At 44.7% G+C, this 17238-nt stretch overlaps 1 long non-coding RNA gene across 1 annotated transcript in view; it reads left to right on the top strand.

The window, feature by feature from the left end:
* Window positions 1-392: 392 nt before the first annotated feature.
* LOC134471709 (uncharacterized) overlaps window positions 393-17238 on the top strand; it is a 36367-nt gene continuing 19521 nt past the window's right edge. The window contains exon 1 of the long non-coding RNA XR_010041295.1: window positions 393-527. This is a non-coding gene — a long non-coding RNA (uncharacterized LOC134471709). The remainder of the gene's footprint in view (window positions 528-17238) is intronic.

Raw genomic sequence — 17238 nt, 5'->3', positions numbered from 1 at the left:
TTGTCTGGCATTGAAACAATTGGATTATTTGTTCAAATAAAACGGGTCAATTCATTTAAAGAAAACAAAAGCAAAGTGCATGGTGGTTTGGCATGATGAATACCAAAAGCACTGGCCGAGGGAGGAAGTCCTCACGTTTCACCAGCCAGGTCCGCAATTTGTAGTCTCAGCCTCTCTGTAGCTATTGTTATTTTTCCCTTTCTTTCTTATTTTTAATAAAATAAACTTCTGGATTCCACTGTTGAGATCCCAGTTGGCTGAAAAGGACCTCTTTCTTTCTTTTGGCTCCTGCCGTCTTTTTCTGTCCCTGAGATAAGGATTATCAGGGGGCCAGTTTCTGGGGTTGGGGAAGAAGGGCTGACTTGGGTGGAGAAGGGGTGCAGCCTGTTTCCTTAAGTCCACATCTGAGCACTGGCCCAGCTGCTCCTGTGTCTCAGGCCAAGAAATTGTCTTTTTATTGCCCCTTAGGTCTGAAGAGAGGCTTGAGCCAGGCGCTAACATGGAGTTCTTGGGAAGGAGGAGACTGGGTGAGTGTGCCCTGTGCAAGTGGATTCTCCTGAAGGTCTGGACAGTCCCCTGGTGGTGTCCAGCCCAGTTCTTGCAAACTTCAGAGAAAGTTAGATCTGCATGCCAAGTAAAAGCTTCTTGATCACTTGGCTCCCCAGGGTGGGCACAGTCCAGCCTCCTTCTACAGACAGGGAGAAGGTGTTTTCTTTCAGTTTGCTGGCAGAGTAAGGACCAGGGACTGGCTTTCTTGGCTTCCCACCAGGCTCCCTTTTGATCTGAAGGTAGAAGAACCTTTAAAGACAGGCTCTAAGTGAGCACCTGAGGAAAAGCACTGGTGAGGGTTCACATTTCCCTTTACATGCTCGCTTGGGCCTGTTGGAGACTGACAAAGTCAAACCATGGCTATTTTTCTCCTAGTACTGAACTGGATTGCTGCTGCTTCTTGGATTCCCACAGAGTATAGCTAGTTCATACTTAGATAAAGCGAAATAATGGTGTTCAACGCTAGCTTACTCTCTACATGCAGTGGTGGTGATGCCAACAAAGTGGTGTCAGTGGACCATCAGAGCGCATCTGCCTGGCATTCATTTTGGAGCTTGTGGCCAGTCAGTGAAAGGATGGGTGGGGCATATGCTGTTAGCTTGTTTCCTTCTCTCTGCTTGTTTGTTTGAACATATCTATTTGAATCTGGGTAGATGGCTTGTGGCTGTAGCGTGATTCACTGCAGACCACGTGCTATACTTTTGGATTTTAAATGTCTCCAATGGTCCATGTCCTAATGGTGAGGTCCCCAGCTTGCTGCCATCAGGAGGTCTCAGGTTAAATGGGGATGTGTCCTTGATGGGCACCGTGAGACCCTGGCCTCTTCCTTTATTTCCCCAGCCATGTGGTACAGAGGTCTCTACTATGTGTCCCCACTATGATGTACGGTGCTGCTATGGGTCAAAACAATAGGATCCATTAATCATGAACTGACCACTGTAAAACCAAGACCCAAAATAAACTGTTTCTCAGATGTATTCATTTCAGTTATTTGTTAGGGTAAAGGAAAGTTGACAGGTCACCATGGTTAAGAGCAAGAATTCTGCACTCACAAGGTTGTGATTCTGAAGTTTGGTTCTGCTTCTGTCTCATGACTGTGCAACTTAGATGATTTTCTTTGTCCTTGTTTCCTTATCTGTGAAATGGGAATGATACTACTTGCATGATGAGGTTGCTAAGAGATTTACAGGAGGAAATGTGTCCTAGGTGCTAAGCACAGGGGCCTGGTTCAGACAAACACAACCAGCTGCGAGGATTTTCACTCCAGAATGTGATGATACAAATGATTTTCCCAGAGCAAATATTACACTATATACAGAACTTTCTAATTTGGGATTTCATGGTTTGCCCTTCACCTCTCCCCCTTTATCCCTTCCTATTCCTTTGGCTTGGTTTATTTTCTATGAACCAGTTTGAAAATGAAAGCATAAACATAACAATAGAATGTGAGGGGTCTTCAGTTGCAATGCAGACCTGAGGCTCAGGGTAGAATTTCCCCTTTTCCCTGGCTGTGAGTAGCCTGTTTTAGTCTCTGTCTCAAAGAAAGACCATATTGGCCCAAGTATCATTATCTATGCACAGAGTAGTTACCTCTGGAATATTAATTGCTTAAGAATTAAAAATTATCATTTGTACTTAAATGCTTGAAGATATAAAAGCAAATCTGGTGTCTAGGACATACAATACAGTCTTAGGGCACTCCTCTTTGGGTCCCAGCTTCTAGCATTGTACAATGAAGAGGTTGAATTATTATTATTATTATTATTATTTTGAGACAGGGTCTCGCTTTGTAGTTTAGGCTGGTTTTGACTCACTTCGACTTTGAGCTCATGGCAGTCCTCCTGCCTTAGCCTCCCAAGTGCTGGAATTACAGGTATGTATCATCATGCCAAGTTTAATTCTTTTTCACGGTGAAAATCTTTCATTAACCAAAAGCCTACACCCTGACCCAATATACGAAGAACAAAAAATCAGACCATCTGAAGCTATTTTGGTTGACGAGCTCACATGCACCCTGGAGTTTTTCTGATTTAGGGTCTTCTTTGTCTCCCCAAAGAGCTTGTTATGGACCTTCAAAATACCTCTGGTTCCAAGAAAAGAAACGCTCTGTCCTAAGTGGTCTCAGTTAAATGACACTTCTATCTTAGTCTAGAATCCTACAAATCCCAGCAAGAAGGAACTGGATCCAAGATAGACTTTGAAGTGACCATGGAGTGGAGGCTGTCTAACTTTTGGACTGCTTTCCCGTGAGAAGCTCTTTCTTAACTTTTTGCAAAGGTCATCTCATTTAAGCCGAACAACCTTGCATGAAAGGATCCACTATTATTATCCCCATTGAGGAGACTGAGGCTTAGGAGGTCAAATAAGCAGCCAGTGTTATCAGCTGTCTGCAGCACCCACATTCTTTACCATTTTCTAGCTTCAGGCTGTCGAGGTCAAGAAGACAGTAGTGGCTGCTGTGTGTTATTGCCTTACTTACCACTGAAAACCACAAGTTAGTGCAGTTGTTTAGAAGTGGTTGCCAGATGCAGTTTTTGTTAATGGGTCTGTGTAAGTTGGAATGCTAGGAATATAAATAATTCCCATCCTGAATGAGCATGCGTGCCCTCTTTGTGGACACCGAGGCCCTCAGAGACTTACTCTACGTGTGCTCGGGGAGTCCGGTGGTCAGAGATGCTTCATAGGTGACCGGGGCAGGCTGGGGAAGGTTGCTTTCTCTTTCCTCACTGGCCAGCTTCAGGAGCTCTTCCTCACCCAGCTCAGTCAGACTCAAACTTCTCACAGACCAGGTCCTTGCTAATTAGGGTGACTCAAGCCCAGGGCTAAGCCAACAGACTTGGTAAATGATACAGACAGCCCCAAATCACTTTGGCCCTGCGCTGTCCTTCTGACTCATCATCCTCTACGTGACTGGACTTTCTGGTCCCCCTTTCCCCTCCTGAGTATTTTTCTGTTTACAAAACATTTTAAAATACATTTTCTTGTTTGATCCCCCAATCACCTCTAGGAGTTAGGTGATCCCAGGCTTACTTTCCAGACGCAGAAACCAAGACCCAGTGGAGTTCATGATTTGCTCTCAATCGCATAGCTACTAATTAGCAGAGCAATGATTCAAGTCCAGGCATTCTGTCTCCAAATGATAGAGCCCAACTCTGACTCAGGCTCTGGGATTTAACATTCTCTTTCTTTTCCCTCCTAATTTGACTCGTGACTTCATAAACTCTAATCTCTTCACCCGCAATTCCTTCTCAGTGGTGGATAATTTCTGCTTTACTCCTTTGCCAGCATAGCACTCCCTTTGCCTCCTGCTTCATTCTTGTACTGTTTCTCACAAACTTTTATGAAGCACCTACTGTGGACCAGGCACTGAGTTCAGGACAGAGGCTAAAAGGAAGAATGTGACTTCTCTACCAAGCTGGATATTGTTGTGATTGATATTTTGTCAACTTGAGAAGTTTAGAAGCTTAACTAAGAGCCTCAACAGGGAACCAGGGTTCTTACTTTGTAAATATCCTCATTCTCTGCAAGAGCAGGGCAAGGAGATTTTATGAGTGCTGCACTGGCCCTGAAGGGTTGTGGGGAGTGGCCTGTATACAATATAAGGGAGGAAAAGAGGCTTGCTCTTTACCCTTATTGCTCTGGCTGCTGCCTTGAAGTGCTGCCCCAGTGCCCTGCCACATTGCCTTGGAGCCAGCTGATTATGGACTGAAACCTCCACAGACTGTGACCTAAATAAACCTTTCCATCTCTCATTTTGGATGTCGAGTATTTTGTCTTAACAATGAGAGAAAAGTAACCAAGATGGATACCTTCAACTAAATTCATCTCTCTTCCATTGGTTTCTTCATATATGCCTTAAATATTGGCCCAAAGCAAATAAATGAACAAACAACCCCCCCCCCCCCAACCACACACACACACACCACCAACCACACACATATCAATGAAGAGGAGGTTAAGGTGGGAAGAGGATCTGAGCTGTGAAATATAGATGGACAGCTCTGGGAGGAACAAAAACTGCAGTGGCGTTGCTTAGGCCTTGCACGTGAAGCTGAGAAAGGAACAAGGCTGCTGGGGAAAGGTAGAGAGCCGAGATGCTGACAGGCTGGGTCTACCACTCAGACTGTTTAGGCTACAGTGAACTTCGGAGAAAAGTGAATTAATCATTGACATTTAAAAACCAGACCAATTTACATGCAAATCTAGGTTTCTGGCTCCTCTTTCATCATGGAAATATCCAGCAGTATTGAGTCAACACCCAAAAGCAACAGGTGACAGGTGCCGCATTGTCAGGATCCCCACTGCTCCCGGATAGCCTGCTTCCCGCACATCCTCTGCCTGCAGGGAGCGCTGGTTGGGAAGTAGGTCTAGGGATGCTCGGTCTCTGGATAATGTACTCGAGGGTAGGTCTTTTTTTTTTCTTTTTTGAGGGTAGATCTTCTTCTTCTGGCTTTATCTTAAATTCTTGGTCTTTGCCCCAGTTCCCATTCCTAAGACCCGAGCCTGATATTCCTAAAGGGAGCACAGACTCCTTCAGTGGTATCTAAAGAAAGTTAGAAATGGAAAGGCCACCGGCCTTGCCTGTGAAGAAGAAAGGATACGGGGTTTTGGGAATTTGATGTTCCGTGTTGGAGCCAGTTAACAGTGGAGACGAGGGCCAGAGAGCAATTTTCTTTACTCTCCAGTTGCCATTACACTGATTTCACCCTCCATGTAATCTTGTTATACTAAGACGACACCACACAACGTAAATTCATCCTCTGTTCTCCAGTGAGACAAAGGCTTGCTTGCTTGCCCTTTTTGCTTTTATGAAAAGTCATCGCAGTGTATTTTACTTTGGCCTGGATCTGTTTTTATGAAAAAAAAAAAAAATGAGGGACCTAAAGGCATATCTGGCACATGCTCCAAAGAAAACAGTGCCTTGAATTCTGAGTTGTTTTTGTTCCCTGCCTAAATTCTTTGAAAATTCTGCAAATGATATGTTTTACATGTTTATTTATTTCGTGAGTCAAGCAACTCATTGCAGCGGAGGCTGTCCACCGGTTTTAGGTTTTTGAAGGAGTGACCACTCACTTAGGGGGTACCTTTCATTCTTTCTTAAAGCATTATCAGCATGGGTGGCACAGTGTGTTGGGTGTTATGGATTAAGAACTGGTGGTCAACTTAACGCCAGCTGGATTACATCATCATGGCACTGAGCATAGGTGCTCCACCTGAGGAAAGTTGCCAGCATAAATAGAGGGTGGAGAAGGAGAAGGAAGGCTTAATGTGTTATTGCAATGAGGCATTGTGGGTTCTCCTATGAGTTGCTGTTTGAGCCATTGGTTCTCCTGGAGAAGCTCTGGTCCTCACATCAAGCATTGTTTTCTGGCTCCGGAAGGGAAGACATGTGCCATTTGGTCTCCAGGATGAACTTCCTGGCATGTACCTGATGGTGCTTGTCGTCGGAGGCCTCTGTGTTGCTGAGGATGGCTGTAGTGCCTTTCAGAATAGCCCTGGTCTTTGTTGTGAGTGTGACTTCTTGGCTTCAGCGTAGAACCCTCATCCCACCAGCACAGCGCCTTCACCCTCCTTTCTAGCTTCCACTGCTGACCTCTGAGCCTTTCCAGCATGGATCCGTAAAACAGACTCATCTGAGTCCTTCTTGTGCGCTCTGGACCTCCAGCTGGACTCGTGGGAGGCATTGTCATGAGCTCTGGGTTTTCATCTGAGACATTGCTATGGGATTTAGGCCTTGACTAAATATTCTGTCTTTGGTGTTGTGAATAGATTTCCTGCATTTTCCTGTGTTAACTCCCAGTGACTATTATAAAAATAATATTATAAACTCCATGTCCTGATTCTAATTGTTCTCTGCACAACCCCTGACTACAATATTGGGTAAAATACCCACCTGGTGCAGTGTAGAACCACTTTATTGCTTACCGTGAGATCGTAGAGGAGTGATTTGCCCTCTCTGAGCGAAGGTCTTCACCTGTAAAATGAGCAGAATGAACTGCATCAGGCTTCTCAAAATCAATCATTCAAGTGTCACTTTCATGACCTTTGTCACAACACTTCGTTCTGTGGTTCTATCGTGGAGGTAACATTTTTGTCTGCTTACTAAAAGGTAAAACTGCTATCACGTGGCTAGAATAGAAGCAGTTACAAAGTTATTACGGTCCAGTCAGATACTGTTGAACAAGCAATCGTAGCTGACTTCAGCTGATTTCAACCATCCTTCTTGGGAAATTTCTCATTTAATCTTCGTGGTAACTGTGTGGCAAAGAACCATCCTTAGCCCCATTTACAGATGAAGAAACTGAGCCCTACTTAGTTTTATTACTTTGCCCATGGTCACAGGTCACAGACATCCTGTGTGCCTTCACTGGCAGGCTGCACTATAGTCCCAGGAGTGGGCTAGTTCTCCATGTTAAGAAGGGATGATTACCTATGTCAAAGGGTGTTAGAGGGACAGTGACCCTAGCAGATGGTTTCTCCTGGACATCACCAGCCATGCCACTAAGCAGCGAGCAGGGAGCAGGGTGCAAGCAGAGGCCTCTGTGTCCTCTACCCCCTATCTTACCCAGGCTGGCTTTTGTCTCTGCAGCTCGCCTGGCTGGTGCAGTTCTTTGTGATTTACCTGCTCTGTACTGAAGCTCTTATCTCACACATTTTCACTTGTTGAATATCAGACTTTGCCTTAGTTATTTTTCTTAAGCGAAATGTTAGGGGGGAGAAAAAAGCACAAAATAGAATTTTTCAAACAAGGAAGCTCCCCTCCATTAGGAACACAAAAGGAGCCGGTGATTAGCTGCAATCAGCATAAGTCCCCGTAATGTTTCAATAATGACTTGGAATATCTTTTAATAGCAGTTAACAAACCCTAGAGGGCCAGGCGGCTATTGTCATTCACATCACTCTGCTTCTGTCTCGTCCTGGCTCTGCAGGGATGCAGGGCGGTGGCTGGTGACCTATGGCAGGGAGAGTGGGGGAATAGACAGGAGCCTCAGGACGCCTCTGGCACCAGCGGGGCTGCTAGTGTGATACAGAGCGGGCCTGGGCCCAGAGTCCTGCAAAGTAGATCCAGACACTGGTGCAGAGCACTTCCCTGATGTGTGGTAAAGGGTCCCATAAGGGTGACACATGCCTTTTTCTAAGAGGATGTGTGAATACCACCAGCAGGTGCCCTGACATGGCATTTCCTGCCAGAAGTGCGTGGTGCTCACACTGCCCCAAGAAGCTTCTCAGAGCATCTAGGAAGGGGTTGGGGCTGGAGGAGCCTGGGCTGTTTTCCCACTATGGGGAGGGACTGCTGGCCTGGTCTTATGTTTACCTTAAGAATGCACCAGGAGCGTTAGGGAGCCCTGGCTGTATATCAGGCATGGGGCTGAGTGCTCAATGCACTGTCACATTTACCCTCCCCAGCTGCAGGGAGCTGGTACTGTCATTACCTCTGCACTACACATGAGAACACTGAGCCCTGGGGCAGAGAAGTCACCAAGTGGTGGAGCCAAGATTCAAAGCCAGACAGTCTGGCTTCAGAGCCAAAGCTATTGAGCCCCGTGATGTACGAAGGAAGGGTTGTTAGATCCTAGGTGGCCATGGAACGGACAGGAGATGATCATCAGACAGGGTAGGATGCAGGGCAATGGAAATCATTTCTTTAGGCCACTGGCACTGAGTGACTCAGCACTCACCCGACTTCAGGAGTGGACCATAGCTCAGGGGTTGCTTTCCTGCTCTGTGGTTTCGAAGGGCAGCTGAACACAGAATGTGTTCTGTCTACTTTTCCTCTTCTCTGGGTTCAGCACTGTAGGCGGTGCTTGACAGACAGACAGTGTGCTGTGTGATCCTGGACAAATAATTTAAGCTGTCTGAGCCTTAGTTTCCTTCTCCATAAAATAGGGACAACAGCGGTATCTGGTGGAAGGGGAGGTCATGGGGATTGTGTGAGTGATTCTTTGCTGAGCTCTCAGGGAGTGCCTGACACAACAAGGACCCCAGAGTGTCTGGAAGGAAAGGAGGGGGAACCAAGGCCTTATATAGGATCCTACCAGTCTTCTCTGGCATCCACCTTCAGGAATGGAAGCACTGTGGTGTGTGGTCCTCTAGAAAACCCTGCTACTCAGCATGTGGTCCATTGGCCAACAGCAACAGGGTCACCAGTGAGCTCATTTGACCTGCAGAAGCACAGATGCCAGTCCAGGCCTGCTGAATCAGACGCCCTGTTTTACCATGGTGCCCTTCCCACTGAGTGACTGGTTGGCACACTCAAGCTTGAGAAGCCCACCTTGGAACTCTCAATAGCAAATAAAGATGGGAAAAAAAATGTCTACATGCTCCTTTTTCTGGCAGAGCCTATCTGAAACATGCACTGTTGGTTTCGCAGGTGAGAACATGCAGGGTGATACAAACTCCCGTGTCAGGAGCACTTTCGAGGTGACTAAAATGGCTTCCCATCCACTCTTTGCTTGCTTTGTAGCACTGTCCTGGGGGCGCCTACGGAGCATAGTTCTGCAGTGTGGAAACTGAGGCCAAGACTCCAAAGAGTTTCCAGAGGAGCCTGTTTTGAGAGCTGTACTTTCTGCTCACTTCATCAACCATGAGAGAAGCCCGGCTGCTTCTCCTGTTACCTGGACACAACCTGTCCCCAAGTCCTGCGACCCTGTTTCATTAGGCTCTTGGACTCAGGATGTTGTTGTGATTTCCCTGGTTTCAGCCTAGCTAAGTTTCTGTGATAGTAATAATATTATTAATTATTTTATACTGAGGATTTACGTGAGGGTTTTCCTTATTTTAATGAAGCCATTTAATCCTCCTAGTCACTCTGTATCTGAGGTTTGAGGTGAGAAGGTTGTTTGAGGTCAAGCAACAACAGGTATTGGAGCTTGGGTTTAAATGTGAGAAGAGGACCGCACCTCAGTTCTGCACTCGCTTCTGAGCTGTCTGTCGACACACAATCTGCTCACCAAGTCCTTGCAGCATAAACCTCCATCTCTCTTTCTGGTCTCCCAGGAAGCTGCTTCTTAAAATGCACCTTCCATTTGAAGGTCTTCTTTTTTCTGCATTCCGCATTCCTCATTAACCCCCATTATACTTTCTGTAAATTTCCTGCTGCTTTCTTGCTGTGCTCATGAGAAGGGAGTCTCCACATGAAGGCAGGGACTTACTTCTAGGTCACAGTTGTTTCTGCACGGTGACTGTCACACAAAGTGCTCTGTGTGGTTACTGAATAATCACAGCTCAAACTTGGCTGTGTATAATTGTGCTGTAGTTTGGTTTCCTTATGTGGGTTGTGATACTGCAGAGAGTTCCTTATATCCCTCAGAGTACTTCATGTAGTTCCAGAATGTGATCCCGTTGATATTTATTCATATGAACTCATGCGTTCCCCTAAATTATTCATTCACTAAGGACTCTCCAATGGCCAGTGAAGCAGTGGGCATCTAGTCCTCTGGGCTTCTTATCTCTGCCTAGGACAAGGCAAGGTGAGGTGCTTACAGTCACCCTGCTTATCGCTAGCAGGACTCAGGTGGCGATTTTTGGCCAAAGAGTGCCTGTGGTAAGGAGATACTGTAATCGTGATGACACCATAGACGGAGCCCTAGTGCTGTGTCATAAGTGCTCCTTTGATCTATGGCCTAGTCCTGTCTCATGTGCCAGCCAGGGATCCTTGGCAGGCCATATCTTGTCCCTTCTGTGGCTTCTTGGCACAAATAGTGCTGATTAATTGGAGGAGAAATTTCTGCGTTTGAAGCGTGAGCCAGCTGGGTTCTTACTACACATCTACTAAGAGAGTAAGTCATCCCCTCCTCCTGTAGTTCACCCGAGGGCAACGACCAGAGCGTCCTGGGTGGCTCAGGATCTGCTAGTTATAACGGCTGAGCTAAGTTTACAGTTTTCTGGTCAGGAAGCCCAAACTTGAGAGTGTATGACTCTTGTGTTAAGCAATGGTCCCACAGTCTTCCCCTTGGCTTGTCTTTTGTGGGCTGAGGCCACAACTTACTTGAAAGAATCTCCCCATTGGGTGCATTTCTGTACTTAGCATGGGAAGAGACTTTCCTTTCTGTTCCGTGGGTGAGAAGATGTGGTTGATCAGGAGCAGACCTGGGACCCTAATTACTTAGTAGTCAAAGCCTGAAAGGCTATTACTACTCAGTGCTCACCACTTATCCTTTGTGAGAGTGCTATTGTTGAGTCCTACTCTTCGCACTGCCCTGTTTTGGAAAGGGTTTGGTTTCCAAAGTCTCCAGTGGTAGCCGGTCCTGAGTGTGGTGAGGCTGAGGCGGTGGGGAAGTTTAACAGGTAGAGCTCAGGGGAAGGTAATAGTGTGTGAGGACTTGACCTTCATAAATGGGTTAGTGATCTCTGGCAGGAGTGGGCCGAGTCTCACACAGCTGGGTCAGTTCTCATGAGAGGGGATTGTTAGAAGAGAATGAGCGTGGCCTCTTTTGTGTCTTGTATTTGCTGTCACTGTGTGAGTTCCCTTACATGTGCTTCCTCCATGCCATACCATCTGTCGTATTCTGATAGTCAAAAGTCCAAGCTCTGCAGATTGTCTGGGGCTTTCAGCCTCCAGAGCTGTGAGCTGAATAAACCTTTTTTCTTATGTATTTTGTTATAGTAACAGAAAATGAATTAAGAATCATCACCCTATTAAACCCAGATGAATTCCTATGGAGGTATAAACAATTCTTCCACAGAACCTCGGAAGTGTCCCTTAGAGCAGCAGAGATAGGGGAAGGGGACACTCATGACTCTGAGGAGGAGAGTCTCTATATCCTGCTTTGAGAATTGTCTCCCCGATGCCCCATCACCGGCCTCTCGCTCTTCCTTGTCCCCCAAGTTCCCCACAGGTCCCTTTCTTCCCTCTAGTTCTCATCCTCTCCAGTTCCTATCAGAACCTTCTTGATTTGTTCTTCTTCCTGTTCTAAGAAGTTGGCTTGGCCCTTTTGGGATTCTTGCTTCAGGAGATCAGCCCGTAGCCCAAGTCTGTGTGCATCACTTGAAGAGATAGTATTAGGTATTCAGGGTGAGGAGGAAGAGGAGGCAGCCAGCAATTTTCCTCTGGAGACAGGGGGAGAGTCCAGGGCTTGGCTTGCGTTTACAGGCTACACTCTCACAGCTTGGTACTTGGTGCTCTGTGGTGGTCTGTCTGGCTGCATGGGGCTCTGTACTGTTTTATGGCAGCTCATGCAAGCGATAGAGACCCCACGAAGGTGGCAACTGGTGTCCCTAGGAAGGCAGAACCCTGAGACTGGAGTTCTGTGCCCCATACAGAGCATGGCAAGGGAGAAGTGCTGCCCTCATCCTAGGGCCCAGTGGCATGGACTGGGCTCATTCTTTTCCAGTGGCCTTCCCTGGTCCAGTTTCAGATCACCACACAGTTGTCCTGTGTTCTTTCTTCTTCATGTCTGGGAATAAGTGTGCAATGACTTTGCCACTCCATCTTCAGCCTGATAGTTTAGGGCTCAGGGTAGGAGATCAATACATTTTTTTTAAATAAGGAAAGCAACATTTCTTTCAAATATAAATTTGAGGCCTGCAATTTGTACTTGCTTCTTTATTCTAGGGTCTAGACTCCTGGTGTCTTTTTTTCTGATGGGTTTTCCTTTACCACTTGTACATAGTCTCTGTTCCTCTGCATTTCCATGCACATTCATTGTATCAGTATTAATTGAGGGCCCATCTCCTAGTTGTTAGGTACTGAATTATATGGGGAGTAGACAGTGATGCAGAAAGCAGGCCCCAGGCCCCCACAGTCTCATGGGGAAGACGTATGGGGTAACAAAGAAAAATAGCTGTTGTGATAAGCGTTAGTGAAAACAAATCTGATGTGGCATGGTGAAGGAAGTGGAGCTTCCAAGGTGCAATGAGGTGTGTGTGTGTATGACTGCTCATGCAAATGTAAGCATGCATGTGCGCATATATGCATGCATGCAAACACATGCATGTGAATGTCCAAAGAGAATGAGGGCCATCCTGGAAGGCTGTGAGGTCGGGAAGGGACTTGATGCTGTAAGGAGTGGGGAGAAGCCCTTGTAGACACAAGGAGGACAGGTCAGGGAGGGAGCAAGGAGGGAGTTCACCTACAGCCTTGGCAGACCTGCTGGGCAGCTTGACCATTGTCATAAGAGGTCATTGAGGTTCTCAAGGCTGGAAATAATAGGGCCTGATTTACATTTCTGAAAGATCGTTTGCATAGTTGACAAAAAGACAAGAGCTAAAGCAGGGAGACCTGGATTGCATAAGGAGGCAGAAATATCTGTAACTACAGGGAAAGTGTTCAGATATTATTGAGTGAGAATCCAAACAAAAACATTGAAGAAGCACTAAGTATGATGAAACTTACAGTTTAAAAAATAATGTGCACTTATGGTCACACCAGGAAAATCTGTTCAGGAATAATTTCTTCCAGCCTTTTGTGGTTACTAACACTTCATTATAGAAAGGAAACTATCCTGAATTTGGAAGCTCCTGAGTTGAGGCTACTGTCATATTTATTGACTTTGTCATTTATTTTCTTGATGCCTCAGCCTTCTCATCTTCAGAACGAGGGTATTGGAGCTGCTGAGCTCTAAACACGAATGGTTTTGACCTTTGGATTCTTATACTTTGGGCAGAAAGACACTGTGACTGAGAGAGGCGGTGTGTATTATGCAGGCCAGTCACATACTCAGCTTAGTCTCAGCACTGCAGAGTTAGGGTGACATTCCAGAAGAGCAGCCGCAGGCGCAGGGAGTGAGAACATCTCACTGGGCAGCCTGACAGTAGGAGGAGTGGGCAGCTGTCTCTGGCAGTGATTTGCCACCTGCCTGGACCAAAATAGTCCCATCTCCTGTTCTGCTCCAGGAAGCTCCTTGCTGCAAACATGGTATTGACTTATCCAAGTCTGGTATTAGAGTTGCATCAAGCTATTTCTCTCTGAAGACCTCCGAAACTCAGGCCAGGTATTTACTCTGATGGACATGCAGAAAGGGGATCACAGGAAAGGAGCACTCAAGAGCAAAGAAATTTTGGAATCCTCATGTGGCTGGCTTAGTAGGCATGAGAGGTGTCAGTAGTGATGGCAACAGGGGTTTTATTGCTTCCATGGAGTTGCAGGTTGGAGTAAAGGCTCTGCAGGATGCAACAGGTATTATTCGCAGTGAGCATTCTCCATTCAGGTTAGTTTGTGAAGTCCTTGCCTCAACAAAGTTGAGCTTCTCAGAGCTTTATTCAACTAACTTCATAAATCCCTGAGGAGGGGGAAAATAGTAGTGTTTCCATCTTTTATAAAAAGAATACTTTTCTGGATAAGTCTTTCTCAAATCACACTGCAGTAAAAATAGACTCGGCTGGGTAAATCTGATTTGGCCGAAGTGTGCCTGGGTCTTACTTGCTCCTGAGCTGTACTAACCACAGTGGCAGGTACAGGGTGGGTGCACAGTGACTATTCATCCGAGAGCTTCTAAGCAAACTTCACATACTTTATTACGTAGCGAGGAGTATACCTGGATGTCAAAATTCCTTATGTGTCTTCTTAATTCTTGTCGCATGGGTCTTCTATCAGTACTAATCAAGTGACCATGATAACTTCACTAGAATCATTTCCTTGTGAACTTTAAGAGTTTTCTCCTTTATTCCTTGACCCACAATCGATGTGCAGCTATTTAAGGATAGCTATTTAAGGATAGCTGAATCCAAGCTATCCTGATAGTATTAAATGGCTGCACTAACTAGCTAATTCCTAAAGTTTTAGAGCTTTGATTTCTTTGTGTTTGAAGGTCGAGTATGGACTATGAATTAGTCAGCTATGCATTGGAAACAAATGATCCATGAATCGCCATGGCTGACAATAACAAGCATCTGTTTTTTGTTTGTGTTATGTGTTGGCTATAGCTAAGCTGTTTATGTGCAACGGTGACTGAGAGTCTTCATTCTGGTCTCAAGTGGAATGTGTAGCCCTGGTGAATGCGCTGAGTTGTGCAGGAACTCTTAGAGCTTCTGCTGGAGAGGCCCTACTTTGTGTCTACTCACATCTAGTGTCTAAAGTGAGCCACACAGCCAGGTCTGGTTACCAGGGCAAGGATGAGACCCTTTCCCACTGCACAGCACCCAAAGACACATGAGAGTGGTAAAGACATCAGATATTTCCCTGAAATCATCAGGAATATTGATGCAGTCTGCCAAAACCAGATGATATCAAAGCTGTTGCAACCATAGACTTAGAATTCCTGGTTTTCTGTTAGAATGAATCAAAGTTTGAAAGAAAACTTTGGAAAACTGGTTTTTAATGGAACTTAATGAAAGAGAGATTATAGGCTTCCACTTGTTGGCAGTTGGTAGCTAAATGTTAGAATGCGTATTTGCACAGTGATGAGCAATTAGATTAAGGAGTGATTTCAGCTGTGGAGGGATTCTGAGACTGGTGGCTTTGGTGAATGACTTGCAGGTAAATCTAAATTTCAACAGAATCTTGAGTCTCTTTTGGGTGAGAAAGCAATGTGACTAGCATGGCTCATTTTGTTCTCCTACGTGGTCAACTGTATCTGGCAAGTGAAAATGAAGAAGCTAATAGGTTGCCCTAGGGATCTGCACTAGGAGTTCCCCATTTGGTCTACAGTTTCTGCAATGTTTGTTTTGAACCGTAGTTCATAAGATCTGACCCTGGCACTCACTGGGAAAGGGTAATGAATGCACAGTGTAAAGGAACTACAATCTAAAAATGATCATCATAGGTAAGAATCATGGATAAAAGTAGTAAGATGAAATTAGAAAGGCGTAGATTGTATGGTACATTATTTAGATTCCAAAAATTGATGACAGATTATTAGAGATATTTGATTAGATAATTTCATTTCTGCTAAGAGATTATAAACTATCAAAGTTTGGTTCAGAGTAAGTTTAATGTGAACAAACATAAAGTGACTACTAAAAGCATGATGTGAATAATAATTTTAGATTTTAATAGTAGATACATAGAGAAATCTTATTTCCAATCTGTGGACTTGGATAGGGCAGATGAATTAGGAAAGGTGGGAGAGAGACAGAGAAAGAGTAAGAGAGTACAGCAGAGAGATATTGAGAGAGAGATAGACAGATACAAAGAGAGAATCTTAAGTGTACAGAGCCTTTGCTTGCCCTGTGACACACACAATCTGTGTGCCTCAGACTGAGTGAGGGGAGAGATTATTAATCTGCTATTCCCTTTGTGAATTTTCTTTGTGTCACTCTCAATATGAGTACTTTCTCTGCTGAGTTTGATTCTGTTATGCAAAGATATGTATACTAATGCCAAAATTATAGTGCAAGTGCCTTCCCAAGGGCAAGTCATTGATTATGTGATCCAGTGGAAAGTAGTGATCTATTGTAGCATTGAAGGGCACCTGCAGGCATTGCATTTTGGGAAGGCATTGATGCTATTCTTTAGAGTGGCCCCTCTCCAAGGGTAACTTAGGCAGTACTTGGTTGACATGTTATAAGCTGATTTTAGAGTCTGCTTTCTACCTGAGCTATGACTTGACTACCATGTTGAAAAGTATCAGTGTGGTGGTTCTACTTTAATTGGAGAGGTCTGTGGATAGGTCAAAACTCATAAAGAGAAGGGTAACAGTTGAGGGAAGAAAATATTCCGTACATGGAGTAGAAGCTTGAGACACTGGGAAACCTGCCCTTGATTATCTGAAGGGTTGTCATGAGCCTTGAGATTCTAAGAACAGAGTTAGAGATAGTTTATGGGAGTTATACATGATCTGCTGAAAGGAAGATTTTTTAATAGAGATAGAGTATAGATAGCCTTTGGAAGATGGTAAGTTTCCTGTCTCTCGAGGTGACATAGAAGCAGTTGAATGACTATGTATCTGACATGTTCATGGGAACATTTTCTATTTCAGCAAAATGCTATTTTCCTTCTTTGGGTTACTGTGCTTGATTTTTCTCTATGAGCTCCTGTTAAGAATTCCACTCACAACTCATACATCCTAAGTGAGTTTGTTTACTCTATTTTGGCATCAGGGCTGAGCCTGTGTCATTTGGGTCTGGCATCTCATCCTTCTGGCTTAAGGGTTTGATTAGGGATGGGCATGTGACCCCTTTTGGCTAAAGAAAACTGTAGAGCAAGAAACATCTCTTCCATTGAGCTTGAAGCAGAAAGGAGGTTAGTGAGGAGTGAGAAATCCTCCTGACACCACAAAGAACTTGAAAATGGAGGCAATAAAGTCACATGATGGAGAAGGACCAGGAAATAAGTATCAAATCCTACATGGAGTTATCATTCCACCAAGGCTGATCACAAGCTAGTAAATTCCACTTTGAGTTGAGACAGTTTAAAGGTTTTGAATAACTTTGTAAACAAGAGTCCTTGATAGCCACAATGTGTGATGTGAGGTTAGAGTCTGTGATTGTCTGTGAGGTGAGTGACATTCTTTTTTTAATTTTTAATTTTAAAGTTAAATCCAACAAAACAAAGCAGAACAAAGCCAATAAAGACAAAGCAGCAAAATTGGTACAGAACTTCAAAGCAGGATACTACAATAGCTACCATAGTACATCTTGTTATCTTCACAATAGTTGGACAAGTTCCATCAGGTATAGCAACACCAAACCAAAACAAAACAGAATAAAACCAATCAAAACAGAACATTAAACATGTAAAAACAATTAATCAAAATAAAACAAAACATGATAACAATATTGGATTTCAAAGACAGGATGGAAGGAAACCCC

Source organism: Cavia porcellus, unplaced genomic scaffold, assembly GCF_034190915.1.
Source record: "Cavia porcellus strain 051 isolate PalLab524CR breed Dunkin Hartley unplaced genomic scaffold, mCavPor4.1 scaffold_19, whole genome shotgun sequence".
In the NCBI taxonomy this organism is placed as follows: Eukaryota; Metazoa; Chordata; class Mammalia; order Rodentia; family Caviidae; genus Cavia; species Cavia porcellus.
The sequence above is the reverse complement of the archived record's forward strand: the minus strand, read 5'-3'. Positions and strand labels throughout refer to the sequence as shown.